The sequence below is a fragment of the Uranotaenia lowii genome, chromosome 2 (assembly GCF_029784155.1).
Source record: "Uranotaenia lowii strain MFRU-FL chromosome 2, ASM2978415v1, whole genome shotgun sequence".
Lineage (NCBI taxonomy): Eukaryota > Metazoa > Arthropoda > Insecta > Diptera > Culicidae > Uranotaenia > Uranotaenia lowii.
Window position 1 is genome coordinate 217679291 of NC_073692.1, and position 15552 is coordinate 217694842.

Consider the following 15552-nt stretch of genomic DNA (forward strand, 5'->3'; position numbering starts at 1 on the left):
CAAATCAAAACTATAAAATAATAGTTTTGTTGTGTTTGTTTGATTCCGGCACGTTTTTTCCCTCTTAAACGATTACTACTATTCAAGAAGTGCTCAGTTTGAAAGTGACAAAAAGCTGCAAAAATGCTGTAGTGAAATTCTATATTCCAGACCTAGAGTTAAACCTTTGAGATTTAAAAAAAATCTCAAGCAACCCTAGATATCGCATCAATAAGGTATATTTCGAGTCTTATAGACCCAGAAGGAAAGTTAACAGAACTGTTAACAGGAAATTTCACTTCAAATTTCCTCAAAACTTTTCGCAGTTCTGCACTACGTTGGAATCCCCAAGTCATCTGGGAACTTTCAAAGACCTGATTTCCTACAAACTCTACATTCCTAAAACTTTTCATCTGCTCATATTTTCACATGGGACACATAAAAATTGTTTTTCATCGCTGAATAACAAAAAAAACATTTTTACTACTAACAATTCTTAATCCAAACATGATAGGTAAAGAAACATCAAAAATCTGTCGTGCGATAATTTCCACTAAACAGCACTCTTGGGGTGAGTTTTACATAACGATCGCACTAATCCCTAATGATGACGTCCATGACACAGACCCACACTGCACATGAAACTGGGTGAGATTCCATGCATCTACCACAAGAATCGAAGAACCGGTTAAAATTGCCAAATTTCAATGGAATGCACTTGGAAAAGTATGTACATATGTAAACATGTAAGAGCAGCCAACAACTTGACTTTGACCGCCAACCATCCAAGGTCAATTCCGCCACGTCGTCACCACCTGATGGAAGAGTCCCTTCTGGTCGAAATCTTGAATGGGATCAATGTTCAGCTGAGAGATTCTTCTAACACATGTGCTCCCTTTTCAGAAGTTTTTTTCCCTACTCCAGTTCATTTTCTCTTTTAGAACAAAGATCGTTCCACGAGATTTGAAGACGACTTAGATATATTTCTAGCCCTCGCGCTTGTTCCATATTTCCCCCTATTCACAGAGTCAGATGATACATACGTTCGTATCGCATCATTTACCAAAGCACCGTTATCAACCTCATTTCCGCGATCTGTTGAATATCAGTTCAACTTCACTTTCGAATTGATCATATCTTTCGGTTGCGCTCTGGTCGTGGTAAAATGCCAGAAAACAATCTATCGATAAATGATTCCCGAGACTTGTGGGGCAGCAAAACGAGTGATGATGATTTCATTGTTTGCTTATTTCCTGATTCACGCAGTTGTTTGATGCACACTTTACTACTTACTTGCAGCGTTAAACGAAGAACAGCACAACACGCCGAGGAGTTTATTACGAAGATGTTAATTAAGATTTGGCACTGACACTGATATCTAAGCTGTTTTTTTATGATAGCTCTCTCCTTTGCGCACTTTTTCTCTCTATGTATCGGTATTTCCAGCGCTTAATTTCTTCAATGCGCAAACACTATGGGCTTTGCTTTCGGAAGGCTAATTACATCACAAACAACTGCAAACATCGGCCAATTTGGAAAATCCATCACCCTAGTGACACTGCACTGCAACCATGTGAAGCTGCCTGGAGACACTGTCTTTCTGACGGCAATAACGGCACCTCTTGGGGTTCAATCCAGAGACTCACCCAAGAAGATACTTCACAGGTTAGAGGAAAACTAAGTTTGGGCACCACACGCACCGCGAGAGTTACTCAGCGCCGCCTAACTTCGACCAGCAGCCCTTGCACCTTCCTTTCGAGTATTTGGATATGCTTCGATCGAAGGGCACGAACAAGAGCGGCCAAACGCAACCGTTCCGGACGTCGTCGGTTCGAGAAATGAAGAAGACTCCGCCGCTTTTCCAGCATGGAAGTCCGGCCCTCGGCGTGTTGATGATAGTACGGTTGTTGCGTGCTCCACCTGCTCAGACAGAGATGTTGCGTTGCGCGTTCAGTTGAATGGATTGGATTTTATGTTGGGATATGTTGCACGTTTCTGCTGAGCTGCAACAAAATCTATTTTCAAAACATTGTAAATCGATAGAGGCATGCAACATAATTGTTAACCAGCTTTACAACCTTGTTCATGTTAATTAACGTGATTATACCTACTGAATGTAGACTTTTCTCGAAAAAATAATACGTGTCGAGCACAGCATAATTGTTTTGGCAACTAGCTGACCCGGCAAACTTTGTTGAGCTTTTGAATTTTCAAAAACAATAATGTTCATGTAAGTAGAAGGTAAATGATTATTTATGTTCATGAAACTTTATTGGTATCGCAAAATGGGGTGAATCGAGACTTTCGGACTATTTTCGTAACATATCTGCTAAATTATTTTTAATGGACCTTAACCAAATTCAATATAAGAAAAACAAAATAATATGGATTTTTTACTATATCAGCTGACCCGGCAAACTTCGTTGAGCCTTTAAATTTTCACAAAAGTAATGTTCATGTAAGTAGTCGGTAAATCATTATTTAAGTTTATAGAACTGGATTAGTACCGTGAAATGGGGTGGGTCGGGAAAGTTTACGTACTATTTCCGTAATATTTCCGTTAAATTAAAAAAACTCAATCAAAGAAAAAACCTAGTTTGGATTTGTTACTATCAAGTTTAAACACCTTTTTTTCACCTCTCAAGTGACAACAGCTTGTCAATCAAGGAACACTTGAGCTTCCATTATATTGAACATGTTGTTATTCGCTTTGTAGATATTTTCTGTGATTTCCTTTTTCCTGTAATCATCTTAACTTATATTCGAAGATATGTTAATTGTAGTGCTGACCTCCAGGGGCGAAAATTAACGGTATAATTTATTAGCCAGTTTAAGCATTAGCGCTTTTTTTTCTCTAAAATCATTAAAAAAATGTTCTTTACCTTAAACTAAATTTACAGAAATGGCACATCACTATTTGCAGTGTTTTTAAAGTAAACTTCTCATTGTATGAAATTTTGTGATTTTTTTATGCTTCAAATATTTTTTTTATTCTTTTAGCTAATTTCCATATTTCATTCTGTTTCTCATTATCTGCTACCTGAAGTACATTTGAATATCTAGGGGAGATAAGGGCATAATGGCCACCTTAAAGAAAACGCTTATTTAGCCATAGAGAACAGCTATAATATGTGAATTACATCATTGTTTTGTGTTCAGACACTCAAATTGTATATCGCCCCATTGGATGAAACCTGAAAAAGTAGATAAAAACGTTTAAAAATGCATTTTAAAAGTTTTTGCCGAAAGCTAAAATCCAGTCACTGTAGGGGCATAATGTGAACTCCCCTGGTGCCCCCTGGGGCAGTATGAGCACCATTAATCGGGGCACGATGAACGTTTTCTGCCAGGGAATCTAACAGCGAATTCGACTCGATGAAGTCAACTGAATAATAGAGCTACAGCTTGACTTGTTTCATCTGTCGATTTGGCCTATTGGTATGATGTCGGAGAGGTAATCAGTAGACTCGAGTTCGATTCCTGGTCAAGTTGATTTTTTTTTCATTTATCATTCATGATCGATGCATTTTGCACTAAACGGTGAGGCGTAGATTCATCAAACAAAGCAATAGCAAAATAATCTAGGTCTGTTTGTAGAATTCAATGAATTAACACATGCTCATACATTATGTTTTTTTGTGTTTTGTTTGACGGATGATGCTACTAGCAGTATAATGTAACAATCAAAAAAATCAATCATGAATAGTATGTGAAAAAAAATCTTTTCGAACAGGAATCGAACTCGAGTCTACTGATTACCTCTCCGACACCTTACCAATAGGCCAAATCGACAGATGAAACAAATCAAGCTGTAGCTCTTTTATTCAGTTGGCTACATCGAGTTGAATTCGCTGCTAGATTATACGGCAGAAAACGCTCATCGTGCCCTGATTAATAGTGCTTTGTTCGCCCCAGGTCAACAAGTTTAAGTAAAAACGTTTCAAAATTGATTAAAGAGAAAAATCAAAAATTTTATGATGGTGAAAATTGTGGAACATTGTGTAAATCATCTTGCAGTGCGTACATTTCAGATCTAGATGATTTAAAGGTCATAAAAGCTTATTTGGTGGTGCTAAAAAAATATAATATTTCGTCACTTGAGAACCTAGCTGGTTATTATTTAAAATTTCTGTAAAGATAAGTGGTCCGCTCCCCTCGTGGGATTGGACCTGAAGAGACAACCACGCATGGTTGTCCCATCAGTGGAGGCAGGTCCTCATGACGCTGCCTGGCGGCCGAGGCTCGGGGGGATCTCGATCGCCTGGTTGACCGAGATCCAAAACTCTTTCTGGATGGGGCTCTGAAAAGAGCCGATTGTGGCAGCTGGACCCGGGAGCAAGGGGGCGGAACGAAGCGCAGAAGAAACAATGCACTTATTTCGTCTTACATTCTATTTTTATTTCTCTTTCCTTATCACTACTATGTACACTTTTATATACAGTTTTCACTACCGTCCCATCTTGACGGTCTGACGATTTGATAACGACTGACTCCAGGCGCATCGAAGATTGCGCCCTTAAATAGGCTGACGAGCAAGCACACAAGCACGTGCTCGCGCCAGATGGAACCGCCTAGAACATTCCAGGCGCAAACATCTCGCTTTCAGTGAGAGCAACCGTTTTGCTCTCTCGGTGTGGCACTCTCGCGTCCATTCTCAGTCCGCTTGTCGGACTGAACATACTCCCCACCGGAAAGTGAGAAGTTGTGCTGGTTGGGGATTGTCGTAGACCTTTCTGGAACTTGGCGGTCCTCGGGAATGTTTTGCAGCTGGATGAGGCTTTCGTGGAAGCACCACTCTTTGATAGCTTCCTCTGTTGCTGATGATGCTCTCGAAGATCACTCCTGGCCGGATCTTATGTCCTCTGGATTATATCGGTTCCTCGCTGAACCAATTTTGCCCTCGGTGTGGAATTTGGGTAGTGCCAGTTCGTTCTCGAAGATTCCACATCTCGAATTGCTCGTTTTCTTTCTAACTTTTCGATGCTTGCTTCTTCCTGCTCCGCTCGCCTACTTTGCTGTCCGAACCACTCCACACACACTCATGACGGAGGTATTCCGTCGGAAGGTACCGGTTTCTACATCCGGTTCGAAGGACCATTTCATGTTGTGGCCATGAAAAGCCATAGGACTGTACTCGGGAGGGCACTTGGCAAAACTACCACTGCTTGCCTTTTCCCCCTCAGGGATAAGGCTTTGACAACCCCTGGTGGTTGCCAAACAGTGGAGGCAGGTCCAAAGACTGTCTGCCTGGGGGCCAAGGCCGGGACAATGTGAGCGCTCGGGAAAACTACCACTGATGGTCCGCTCCCCTCGTGGGATTGGACCTGAAGAGACAACCACGCATGGTTGTCCCATCAGTGGAGGCAGGTCCTCATGACGCTGCCTGGCGGCCGAGGCTCGGGGGGATCTCGATCGCCTGGTTGACCGAGATCCAAAACTCTTTCTGGATGGGGCTCTGAAAAGAGCCGATTGTGGCAGCTGGACCCGGGAGCAAGGGGGCGGAACGAAGCGCAGAAGAAACAATGCACTTATTTCGTCTTACATTCTATTTTTATTTCTCTTTCCTTATCACTACTATGTACACTTTTATATACAGTTTTCACTACCGTCCCATCTTGACGGTCTGACGATTTGATAACGACTGACTCCAGGCGCATCGAAGAATGCGCCCTTAAATAGGCTGTGGGGCAAGCACTCAAGCACGTGCTTGCATCAGATGGATGTGCCTCGAACCTTCTAGGCGCTTTGAGCGAGAGCAGCCGTCTTGCTCTCTCAGTGTGGTACTCTCGCGTATATTCCTCGTTGCTCTTTCCCACTTCAGTCGACTGGTCGGACTGAACATACTCGCCACCAGAAAGAATGCTTGCGGGGGATTGCCTCGGCTGCTGGAAGGATTATCGTCGACCTTGGCGGCAGGGTTCAACAAAACGCACTCTTTTAGCCACGCGCAACACACGCAAACCATTCTCTCGTGCAAAACACTTCATCGTTTGCGTTCTGGCCGTTGACGCACTCTCGCTCTAAACAAAAACACGCTCGCTCTATCTTTTCCACTCGTTCTCGTCGACGAGATGCGCTATCCGAAATCTGCGCGAGCGGCCGAGTCAGACAGGCACGGCTAGCTCACTGCGCGTCCTAACCGAGCGGCGTGCGAGGTCTCTCTTTTGGTTAACAGAACAGCACGCAGCGGCTCTCAATGCAGCTCGCGGCGGCCCTCCAAACGGTCTGAGGCGGCTCTCTTCTTGTCACCGGGCGGCGCGCACGGGCTCTAGTGTGGGGCTTGTGTTTTGTATTTGCCGTGGCCCTATTGATAAATCTGTGTGTTTAATTTCATCAGCAAGATAGTTGGAACAAATGGTAGCAGGCAATGGACTTGGCGGGAGGATTAAAAGAATCAATGTAGGAGGTTTACGTTACATATTATTAATAGCTCCATGCACTAGTATTTATGAAAATTTTACCATTAACTAGTAAAATTTCGATACCATGAATGACATCCTTTTTTTGGAAATGCTACGGCGACATCGATATTTATAATGTCACGAAATTTCAATCGTAACATTGAAATGTTATGAATTTGACTGTCGCGACCACTTTTAATGCAAAGTAAATTTAGACAATGGGATTCAGATCGATTAAATAAGAATATGATTCAAATTTAATTTGTTGACTTTTCTATAGGAAGATAGTACATACGCGAGATTAAAACAAACTAATGATGATTAACGGAACAAATACCAGTAGAAACTAGTTTATCTCCGATTTTAACTTGCGACCCGTTTAGTGAAAGGGTTTGACTTGTAGGTGACGAAAAATAGTGCCGCGAGCTCGCTAGTACAAGCTTCTAATGTTAGTACCGCGAGAAATGTGTTTAGCTCCGATTTCAACATGCGACCCCTCTAGTGGAAGGGTTTGACTTGTAGGTGACGAAAAATAGTGTCGCGAGTTCGCTAGTACAAGCTACCAGTGTTAGTACAGCTGGAAATTAGTTTAGCTCCGATTTCAACTTTCGACCAGTCAAGTGAAAGGGATTGACTTGTAGATGACGAAAAATAGTGTCGCGAATTCGCTAGTACAAGCTACTAGTGTTAGTACAAGTAGAAATTAGTTTAGCTCCGATTTCAACTTGCGACCGGTCAAGTGAAAGGGTTTGACTTGTAGATGACGAAAAATAGTGTCGCGAGCTCGCTAGTACAAGCTACTAGTGTTAGTACAAGTAGAAATTAGTTTAGCTCCGATTTCAACTTGCGACCCCTCTAGTGAAAGGGTTTGACTTGTAGGTGACAAAAACTAGTGTCGCGAGTTCGCTAGTACAAGCTACTAGTGTTAGTACAGCTAGAAATTAGTTTAGCTCCGATTTCAACTTTCGACCGGTCAAATGAAAGGGATTGACTCGTAGGTGACGAAAAATAGTGTCGCGAGTTCGCTAGTACAAGCTACTAGTGTTAGTACAGGTAGAAATTAGTTTAGCTCCGATTTCAACTTTCGACCAGTCAAGTGAAAGGGTTTGACTTGTAGATGACGAAAAATAGTGTCGCGAATTCGCTAGTACAAGCTACTAGTGTTAGTACCGCGAGAAATTAGTTTAGCTCCGATTTCAACTTTCGACCCCTCTAGTGAAAGGGTTTGACTTGTAGGTGACAAAAACTAGTGTCGCGAGTTCGCTAGTACAAGCTACTAGTGTTAGTACAGCTAGAAATTAGTTTAGCTCCGATTTCAACTTTCGACCGGTCAAATGAAAGGGATTGACTCGTAGGTGACGAAAAATAGTGTCGCGAGTTCGCTAGTACAAGCTACTAGTGTTAGTACAGGTAGAAATTAGTTTAGCTCCGATTTCAACTTTCGACCAGTCAAGTGAAAGGGTTTGACTTGTAGATGACGAAAACTAGTGTCGCGAGTTCGCTAGTACAAGCTACTAGTGTTAGTACCGCGAGATATTAGTTTAGCTCCGATTTCAACTTGCGACCCCTCTAGTGAAAGGGTTTGACTTGTAGGTGACGAATACTAGTGTCGCGAGTTCGCTAGTACAAGCTACTAGTGTAAGTACAGGTAGTAATTAGTTTAGCTCCGATTTCAACTTTCGACCGGTCAAATGAAAGGGATTGACTCGTAGGTGACGAAAAATAGTGTCGCGAGTTCGCTAGTACAAGCTACTAGTGTTAGTACAGGTAGAAATTAGTTTAGCTCCGATTTCAACTTTCGACCGGTCAAGTGAAAGGGTTTGACTTGTGGATGACGAAAAGTAATATCGTGAGTTCGCTAGTACAAGCTACTAGTATTAGTACAGGTAGAAATTAGTTTAGCTCCGATTCCAACTTTCGACCGGTCAAATGAATGGGTTTGACTTGCAGGTGACCAAAACTAGTGTCGCGAGTTCGCTAGTACAAGCTACTAGCATTAGTACAGGTAGAAATGAGTTTACTTTCTATTTCAACTTTCGACCGGTCAAGTGAAAGTGTTTGACTTGTAGGTGACGAAAAATAAAATCGCGAGTTCTCTAGTACGAGCTATTAATATTAGTACCGATTGAAATAAGTTTAGCTCCGAATTCAACTTTCGACCGGTCAAGTGAAAGAGTTTGACTTGACAAATTCACTTGTCCAAGCTATAAGTGTTAGTACCGGTTGAAATTAGTTTAGGTCAAACCCTTTTCACTTGACCAGTCGAAAATTGAATTTGGAGCTAAACACATTTCTCGCAGTACTAACATTAGTAGCTTGTACTAGCGAGCTCGTGACACTATTTTTCGTCACCTGCAAGTCAACCTGCAAGTTGAAATCGGAGCTAAACTAATTTCTACCTGTACTAACACTAGTAGCTTGTACTAGCGAATTCGCGACACTATTTTTCGTAAGTCCATCCCTTTCATTTGACCGGTCGAAAGTTGAAATCGGAGCTAAACTAATATCTCGCGGTACTAACACTAGTAGCTTGTACTAGCGAACTCGCGACACTATTTTTCGTCATCCACAAGTCAAACCCTTTCACTTGACCGGTTGAGAGTTGAAATCGGAGCTAAACTAATTTCTACCTGTACTAATACTAGTAGCTTGTACTAGCGAACTCGTGACACTATTTTTCGTCACCTATGAGTCAATCCCTTTTATTCGACCGGTCGAAAGTTGAAATCGGAGCTAAACTAATATCTCGCGGTACTAACACTAGTAGCTTGTACTAGCGAACTTGCGACACTATTTTTCGTCATCCACAAGTCAAACCCTTTCACTTGACTGGTCGAAAGTTGAAATCGGAGCTAAAATAATTTCTACCTGTACTAATACTAGTAGCTTGTACTAGCGAACTCGCGACACTATTTTTCGTCACCTATGAGTCAATCCCTTTCATTTGACCGGTCGAAAATTGAAATCGGAGCTAAACTAATTTCTACCTGTACTAACACTAGTAGCTTGTACTAGCGAACTCGCGATACTAGTTTTCGTCACCTACAAGTCAAACCCTTCCACTAGAGGGGTCGAAAGTTGAAATCGGAGCTAAACTAATTTCTACTTGTACTAACACTAGTAGCTTGTACTAGCGAGCTCGCGACACTAGTTTTCGTCACCTACAAGTCAAACCCTTCCACTAGAGGGGTCGCAAGTTGAAATCGGAGCTAAACTCATTTCTACCAGTACTAACACTAGTAGCTTGTACTAGCGAACTCGCGACACTATTTTTCGTCACCTACAAGTCAAACCCTTCCACTAGAGGGGTCGCATGTTGAAATCGGAGCTAAACACATTTCTCGCGGTACTAACATTAGTAGCTTGTACTAGCGAATTCGCGACACTATTTTTCGTCATCTACAAGTCAAACCCTTTCACTAGAGGGTTTGCATGTTGAAATCGAAGCTAAACTAATTTCTCGCGGTACTTGTGCCGTTAATCATCATTAATTTGTTTTAATTTCGCGTTTAATCTCCCCAAAGACACAACATCTAATTAATATTCCAACCATCGATCAATATGATCGATCTAAACGGTTTCATTTTAACAACCCTTGCGTAAAGCTCTTTAATTTTGGCCTTTTTCGCGAAATTTTACTAGTTCATGGTAAAAATTTCATAGTTACTAGTGTTGGTAATAATAACTTATAAATATTTTAAAACTTCTAACATTCACCAATCCCGTTGCGCGCTACAAACTGTTTAACCAATTCTATTAATTAAATTATTCGTACAGATTTCATAATCGCCCCCCAAACACGAAACACACGGCCCACACACCGTGTGCTAAAGAGAGCCGCGCGCGCTGATCGGTGAGCCGCCGTGTCCTCACGGTAGATGCTCGGTGTTCCTAAACGCACGCGGCTAGATAAACGCAAACGCAGTTTTCGAACCGCTCGAGCTCTCGAATAGGCGCGCGCAGATTCGCTCAGCTCAAAAATTTTCAATCTGCGTTTTGGTCGCAAATTTCTCGAGAGAATTTCGAGCAATCAAATGTGCCCGTGAACCGAGAACGAAAGAGCTGCGTTTTATTTGCTCTTTCTCATTCGACGCACTCCTGCGTGTTGAACCCTGCTTGGCGGCCCTCGGAAATGCGCCGCAGCTGGATGAGGCTTTAGTGGAAACACCACTCGTTGATGGCTTCTTCTATTGATGATGATGCTCTTGAAGAAGATCACTCCTGGCTGGATCTTCTTCCCTCTGGATTGTGTCGGTTTTTCGCTGCACCGACCTCGACCTCGTTGTGGAATTTGGAAGAAATTTTCCGCAGGATAGCGGAGTGGCGACAAAAACAGGTAAGTTTTTCAACACTCCCTAAAACCGCGGTATAGGGGAGATGAGGGCATAACGAGCACCCGAGGCATAATGATAACTACGCTTTTGCAAGGGGGCGGAACGAAGCGCAGAAGAAACAATGCACTTATTTCGTCTTACATTCTATTTTTATTTCTCTTTCCTTATCACTACTATGTACACTTTTATATACAGTTTTCACTACCGTCCCATCTTGACGGTCTGACGATTTGATAACGACTGACTCCAGGCGCATCGAAGATTGCGCCCTTAAATAGGCTGACGAGCAAGCACACAAGCACGTGCTCGCGCCAGATGGAACCGCCTAGAACATTCCAGGCGCAAACATCTCGCTTTCAGTGAGAGCAACCGTTTTGCTCTCTCGGTGTGGCACTCTCGCGTCCATTCTCAGTCCGCTTGTCGGACTGAACAATAAGGGTAAGGTATTTCGGGGGAAAATGCACCTGCTAAGGGAAATGACCGAGTATGCGGTATATATAAGCTGAACACCCGAATACATTGCAACATGAGCTTCGTATTTCTATCTTCTACTCATATTCTGTCAATAAAATTACCTTTTATTGTAAAAACTATGAAAATATTCGATTTTTTACAAACGTTTTTAGAAGCAACCTTTGAAATCATTGGATGTTAAACGCCCCAGTGTAGGCAAAGAATGCTCCAAAACATTGGATCAAAACGACTCAAAAACAACACAATATTCACAGTGAAAATTAATTAATTCTGTTATTTAATTTGCAAAAAAGTGAAAAAAATATTTTTTTCCAAGTTTATCTACATATAAAAACAAGTGATTTTTTAACATTTCCCAATGAAAAAAATAATTTTTTTGAAATTTTTCACTTTATTTTGAACTGTGTCAGTATCAACCAAATTTTTCTGCTGCTTTTGGCGACAAATTTAGTGAACTGATTCGATTTTCAGTGCACGTTTTTTACTCAAACCCGATCGAAAGTTGTAATTATTATGCATCCTAATGATAATCTAGTACTAAGCAAAGAAAAAGATCGATAGACCATTTCGATAATCGGTCTGTATTCATAGAAAACTGCATTTCAAAATTTAAAATAAAACACGTGGTTTTCTTTACATCTTACCGACCAGCACCTTGAGAGGAGGGCGATTTGTCCAAAAATTGATGGGGGCATTTTAATCGGATATTTAAAACTTAATCAATCTTCAGTTTACCATAAAACAACAATTTACCACAGTTTTTCATCAATTGATATTTAGAATATATAAATTGAACAACCAATAAAATCAATGGTGGGGATGTTTTAGGCAATCATCCTGGTGTAAATGCTTATTTTATTTGATCACTTTTTACAACTTCAGTGATGAATAGTCATCACAAAATTTAATTTGATTGTTATTCGTCTTAAAATGAATATCTGGTAATCATTTTTATTAAACTTACAAGGTTTTGATTTTAAGAACACATTTATGTAAAAAGAATCCACTAAAAACCTCGCAAATCTTCAAAATTTATCAAAATATAGTCGCTGGCGTTCTACCCCGCAAGGGCATTATGGACAGAAGTACCCTATGACTCTTTGCGGACGTTTGAAAAATGGAAAGTGGGAAGATTTACATACAATTGTTTAATCCAATACGCTTAAAAGGTTAGTTTTGATTCATATCAAAAGCAGAAAAAATAATAAGATGTTTTTTTTTGTATAGAAATAGATCGGAAGCATTTTTTGAAAATGCACAAATGTACTAAACTGATGATGTATCAAGCACCTTTTAAATTTTTAAAACAACATAAAAATCTATGAATATTAAAAAACTCATGAACAAAAGCCCGGGCTTGTGATATAGCTCAGTTGGTAAGTCTGTTGCCTCCTGAGCAGATGTCCGCGAGTTCGAGCCCAAGAGTAAACATCGAACCCAGTTGTACCGGATAAGTTTTTCAATAACGATCCGCCAACTGTAACGTTGATAAAGTCGCGAATGCCATAATGATGGTAAAACGACTATAATCGAAACAAAAAAAAAATGAACAAAAGCCTGTCCTTTAAAATAGATTATATAGAATTGATGTATTTAATGGCCGAACGGGTTAACTTTTTGATTTTTGCAAGCATTAGTGAAAATTTTCAATAAAATAAACCACTTTTTCATAACAAAAAAAGTGAGGATATGCATTTTATAAAATAATTTTCAATTTAGAAGGTATACTAGAGCAAGTGCAAACGTTCATCATTTACAAACAAATGTATAAGTTATTTCCTTATTTGCATATTGTTGGCCCCAAATAAACAATCTGACTAAATAAACTCAAAGTAAATCAGAGTCTTTTGGCTAAACAGCTTTCAGTGAAATTAAAGTACGAAACATTAATTTATTCCGGAGAGAATCTGCAGATTTATCAATAGATCAATAGATAAACAAAAACACGTATTGAATTCTTTTTAAAGTCTTTTCACTGACGCAACTGAAAAAGAGCTATGGGTTTTCACTTGCCTTAATAAATGGGACAAATAAAAATTTAGATATTTTTTTCTGCCAACAAAACTGAGATTGTTATGAAAATATTCATTTTTTTAAAGAGAATATGAAATTTGAACTGTGGTGATATCCAATTGAACTTTCCCCGGTGTTTTTTTATTTAAAATTAAGAATTACAATAAAAAAGGCACTTAATTTTATAAGGTTTTGAGTGATGTTGACATAAAAAATTTTCCAGAAATTTAAATGAACTCATGAAACCATCGTAGTCTGAACAGATTATTTCTTTTCGATCTATTTAATTTTTCAAAATCTGCTTTTCAGTTAAATGTTACTGAATCTGGAAAATATCACATAATCTTAAATGAAATCGCAGATCACCACCAACAATGTTCAGGAAATTTTGAAATCAGAACATCATTTGCTTTAATCAAAATAAAAAAGTAATTTGCAGTATACAAAATCGCCAGATTTCATGCCATGACAAGTGCTGTTTGGGAACACTTCAGGTTGAAATGTGTCATGGTTATAAGTTTGGAATGTGGTGAAATTTTTTTGAACATGATTTTGGTGAAAATATGTATATTAATTCAAACTGCTTCTAAGGGTGGATATGGTGAACAAAAAACTGTTTGAAAACGGTTAAAAAAACCTCCTCTAATGTTTTTTTTTAATTCTTCAGCTCTAAAAAATATACCATCCAAAACTATTTGGGAGCTGAAAGCGCTGCGTTAGGCATAATATTAGGCAAATACTCCAAAAATTGTTCCGATTTTAAAAATTCTATTTCCATAAAGTTTCATATGCAATAAATTCCAAAAAATGAGAAACTTTTTATTTCGATTGTGAACGTGAACAAAGCAGAATAAATCAACTAACTGTTATACAATAAATGAAACATACATATTATCAACATGCAATTATTCATGGAACAAGTTACAAAAAGTGAAATTTCTAAGCACGAGGCATGCCAAATTGGACGATTACGTCGAGTGCTGAAAAAATTGAATTTGCAACGAGAACCTGATACCTGATCATTTGGCGATATACAAAAAATACGAATTAAAAAGAATTATATAAAAAGTATTCATGTAAGATGCATGTTAGATTTATTGAAGGTTACTTTTTGATGATTTAAGTAAAGAACCGAAGAATTGAGTTAAAATTCTAAGGTTTTATTTCGATAGAATTGAGCGGGACATTTCGAGTAAACGGAAAGGAAGGAAAAGTAAAAAAATCTAGCACATATTCATAAAAGTGAAAAGATTAACTATTCAATATTTAATGCATTTTTTAAATTAATTAGCGAAAAAAAATAGAAAATGAACGCCAAGTTTAACACAGTAAAACGAAGTTTACCGGGTCTGCTAGTTAACATTATATAAGTATTTGTCAAAATGTGGAGATTTACGTTTAAAAAAATCAAAATAAGAAGATTAAAAATAAATATTCATTTAATTTAATTCATTTCAAAAATGCTTTGAAAACTAAATATTACTTAGAGAATTATAGCATTTTTATTTCTTTCTTTAACTCCATTTTTAAAATTAAAACACGCGTTTTCAGAGTCTATTAATATATTTGGTATATTCGATTTTTTTTCTTGTTTTCTTTCATAAAAGATAGATTCTCTTACCTCAGAAGCTAAGTTCAAAACTTCCGATGTAAAACGAATCTTTTTAAACTTTCGAGGAACATTTACGCAATGAAAAATGATTTAAATTCCTGGTTTCATAAGAATATTTAAAATAAGAAATCAAATGCAAAGAATTTTTATTAAAAAAAATATTCCAATTTTTTTTTTTCACTTTTTCTCATCAATGTTCAAAATTTGGCTGTAGGAATATTAAATTAGTTTTTTAATACATTGATTCAATAATTTGATTTTCATCGTGTTGCTGAATAGTAAAAATCAGAAAAGTAACTCAAAAGTTTTATTTGCCAATCTTTATAATTTTTCAGGATTTTATAAATTTGAGTATGAACCAAAGTTTAGTAGTACATATTATCAAAACTTATTGATGATATTTGGTTTTAAACTCTCTTTTTTGTTTTGGATCTTGGTTCATATCTTTTTTGACACTAAAATTTTTATTTTCCAAGCTTCTTTTGTTTGAAGATGTTATTGAATCCAAACCTGTTTCGGGGGGGCACTTAGCTCAGTCAGCTAGGTGATGGTTTGATTTACAATCAGACAATGAGAGGTTCGATTCCTCACCCCCTAACAAACAATAGCCCTAAGTTAGACACCTTCAGCTTAGGGCTAAACAAGAATAAGTCTTCAGACAACCCACAGAATAAAAAATGTCTTCGGACAAAATACCAAGAATTGTAAACTCTTCATGAGTACACAAGAATCGAAAAAG

At 38.7% G+C, this 15552-nt stretch overlaps 1 protein-coding gene across 1 annotated transcript in view; it reads right to left on the reverse strand.

The window, feature by feature from the left end:
• Positions 1 to 1823, reverse strand: part of LOC129745481 (UDP-glucose 4-epimerase-like) — a 53061-nt gene extending 51238 nt beyond the window's left edge. Inside the window, exon 1 of the mRNA XM_055738588.1 lies at positions 1273 to 1823. The gene's annotated coding sequence lies outside the window, so the exon portion shown is untranslated. The remainder of the gene's footprint in view (positions 1 to 1272) is intronic.
• Positions 1824 to 15552: the final 13729 nt, after the last annotated feature.